This window comes from Echinops telfairi, unplaced genomic scaffold (assembly GCF_000313985.2).
Source record: "Echinops telfairi isolate 266 unplaced genomic scaffold, ASM31398v2 ScPeMD7_2;HRSCAF=8, whole genome shotgun sequence".
NCBI classification, from domain to species: domain Eukaryota; kingdom Metazoa; phylum Chordata; class Mammalia; order Afrosoricida; family Tenrecidae; genus Echinops; species Echinops telfairi.
In genome coordinates, this window is record NW_022103898.1 from 72,947,801 (window position 1) to 72,951,660 (window position 3,860).

Genomic DNA, 3,860 nt, shown 5'->3' on the forward strand with positions numbered 1-3,860 from the left:
TTTTTAACATTCACATTTCATTTGGGAAGACATTCTGTCCCTTTGATTTTACCTGCCCATTTTGGTGTACTGGTTATGCTTTGGGCTGCTATCCAAGAGGTCAGCAGTTTGAAACCACCAGTGGCTCCAAAGGAGAAAGATGAAGGTTTCTACTCCACGAATGAGTTACAGTCTCAGAAACCCACAGGGATTGTTCTATCCTGTTCTATATGGTCACTGTGGCTGGGCATCAACTTTATATCAGTGATTTTTGGTTGAGTTTGTTTTTGGTTGAATGAACAGCTTAAGTCTTCTTGAATACAGGTATATCTATTTAGAAGAAAGATATTGCTGTAATTTCTGAATATGTCCAATATTAATATTATTATCCTTCATTATGATAGTATGACGAAGATATCACCCAATATTTTTTATGGCTTTATAATAAATGTGGATCAAACACAGAACAGTTAAATCAAGACCTTGAGGGGACAACAAGATGTATAAATTTTACACATTTCCTAACATGTGAAAATTGATCCTGACATGTAGTTGGGACTGAGAGTAATAGTTACACAGACTAACTAATTCTCCATAAAATATCTTTATGATATTTGCATTTCATTTGTTTGTTTTAAATATACCATTTAGTTTTTCATACGTGATTTACTTAATTATCTTCCTGCAGCTTCTAACTCCCCTTGGAGCAAGAAAATGGCAAAATTAGCCATGGTCACCGATAAAGCCATTTGGTCTTTTGAGATAATAATATGTTCTCAAAGAATCCTCCTTTTGCCTGGGGCAAACTGACAGTTTTCAATTCCCTGGCAGAGAATAAGAAAATAATATATACATAAAATTATTTTGTAAGTAAGTTTTTCTCCAATGCAGGTGCAATTGTATGTGGATACACAGTTCAATAAATAGAAGATAGGTAGATTAGATAGATAGATAGATAGATAGATAGATAGATAGATAGATAGATAGATAGATAGATGATAGATAGATAGATATAACTAACATTATTTCTTACATAATTGTCTCTGTAACAAAAACATAACTATACAAGATCTTTTATCAGGTATTCATCAAGTAGAATGCATTTAATTGGCTTCTTGAGAAACTGTTCCCTATAGTACTGTTCAGAGAAGGACAAGATTTCAACAAACTCACCAATTAAGGATTCAAAATTCTATATACCTTATATACAGATTCTATTTACAACTTTGCACAAGCATATTCTAGAGGAAAGTGTGACTACTCTCATGAGAATGGGATTGGTTTGAGGGCACTGATTCTGAATGTGTCGCCCAAGATTACCTAGTTTCTAGCTCATTTAGGGAAAATCTTAGAAAGATCACATTAAACATGCATAATAGTAGGCAATCTCCCACTTCATTGCAGATCTTCATATGCATAGATTCTTGTAGTCATATTGGAGAAATCAGGAAATCAGGTTAACTGCAGGATATCAAGCAGTTAATCTCCCTGGGACATAATGCAGATAACTGAAAGGTTAGCAGTGAACACTCAGATCCTTCTGCCCCTACATTTTAAAATCGTAAGTGACCAGATTAGTAGAATACCATTTGCAGAAGCAAGAAATTTGAGAAGAAATCATCAGCCATTTTGGACAGATAAAGGAAGTAGGCTTGTAAAAAGTAAATGGCTAATTCTTACAGCTGAGAAGTGGCAAAGGATAAGCTCAAATTCAAATCTTTGTCACTAAAATCCATTCATATTTCAGCATAGCAATTCTCTCTCAAAGTTAGTTAAGTGTAATAATCTAGCAATGATTGATAAACATTTCCAATATAAAGAAATTGGCATTAGATAAAAATTGTTAGTCTGGGTAGAATAAAGAAACAAATTCGGGAGGGAGGGGAAAAATGAGGACCTAATGCCAGGGGCTTAAGTGGAGAGGAAATGTTTTGAGAATGATGAGGGCAATGAATGTACAAGTGTGCTGTACACAATTTATGTATGTATGGATTGTGATAAGAGTTGTATGAGCCCCTAATAAAACGATTAAAAAAAGAAACAAATTCATAGACACGTGTGTATAAGAAAGAGGTTTATATACAAGAGCAGTGGAATATTGAAAAAAACACCCCAGCCCAATCCAGATATTCAATATCAGTCCATGTGTACCTTACCAATCTATAAAGTCCTCTTCAGACTCAAGAAACACATGCAATAATGCCAAATGCAGGAAGATCACAGGCCAGTGAGTGGGAAGTCTTGTGGATCCAGTGGTGTTGTAAGCATCTCAGGGCTGGCAGGGGTCTCCACGTGGCTTTTCCAGCTCAGGGCACTAGCATAGTTCCATGTGCTTTGTCAGCTGCAATGTCTCCCAGGAAATGAGCATGTGCCCTGCCCCCACTGAGCTATTTATCTCCTTAGCGCTTCCAACTGAGGTCATCAAGCTACAACCTGATTGACAGGCCAAACTCCACCCCTTCACTCACAAGCCTCAAATTGGCACCAGATTATGTAACTACCACAAATACCATCTGCATACTTGTATGAGACATCACTCTATATATCATTAACCCATTAAGAAACTCAAAGTTATATTTCTCCTGCAGTAGCTCATCAAAATACAAATTCACAATATTTTAGCTCTCTCCAAAGCTCCAAACCTGTTTTTCGTAAATTTTCCTCAGCAGTTTTGCAGAGAAGTTTCAGGAGTTCAAGAATAATCCGTGATCCATACAGAAGGACTACCAAAGATGACAGTGTTTTCTACACACTTGCGAAAGCAACGTGTTTTATTGGTGCTATTACACTTCTATTATAGGATTTTAACTATGATTATTTGTGGTGAAATACATTAAAAATGCCATGTCATAATGAGCATGCCTTGGAATGCTTAAATGCAGTAGAAGTAGTTAAAAATTTTTTTGAAATTTGTTCATTCAAAAATAAAAAGGGCATTACAACAGATATAGAAATCTTGTGGCCTATAGATTATATTCATAACATATGTGACTCTATAGTCTGTACACTTACAGTGGTAATTAAACAGTATGACTAGATAATACATTTTCAAGTACTCCATTGCTAAAAGTTTAACTATTAATAATTTCTCATGTATGTTTAGGATTTCTCCTAAACATAACTAAACATAAACTTAAACCTGCAAATTTCCCTTCAGAAATATTTTTATTACGTGCTTCTACACAGAAGTGTATCACATGCAACTGTATATTACCATCTTATGAATTTACCATTTCCAGCTTATGAATGTATCATTTATAACCTATTTTCACTAAAGAAATCATTAGAATTTATGGCATGAGTGGAAAATAAATGTAGATTAAGTAGCTAATGCACATTGATTCAAAGGATAAATTTATATTATAAAATAAATTATTCAGTTCATGTTTTCTGGCAAACTCCAATTTTCTTATCATTATAATAACACTATTAAAATCATATAGTCATTCTGACAGCATTGCTCAAGTCTTTTTAAATTTCATATCTATTTCAATCTTGTATATAGAAATCTCTATGAGTCAGAACTGCCTCGAAGTCACCTAACAAAAACAAGGGTTTCAGCATCTCTCAAAAGTAGGCATTCAGCTGACCTCCACCAGTCTACCAATCCCGCTGCCTGAAACTGCCTGCCTCCTGTTCAGTGGGCACAGAGGGTCTACCTAGCTAATGCAGAAAGACCAGGTCACGTGATAACTAGCCGCACATCTTCAGGTCTCATCCCTATGCAAAGGAGTCAACTTCTCAGATTTAGTCAGATGTCCAATAGCACTAGTAATCAAATAAGTAATAAGTTAACAGAAAACATACTATTTTCAATTCATAGCAGCACCCTTTCCAGCACTCTCCGTTCCAAAGTATGGCCAAAATATTCTTCCTGAAGC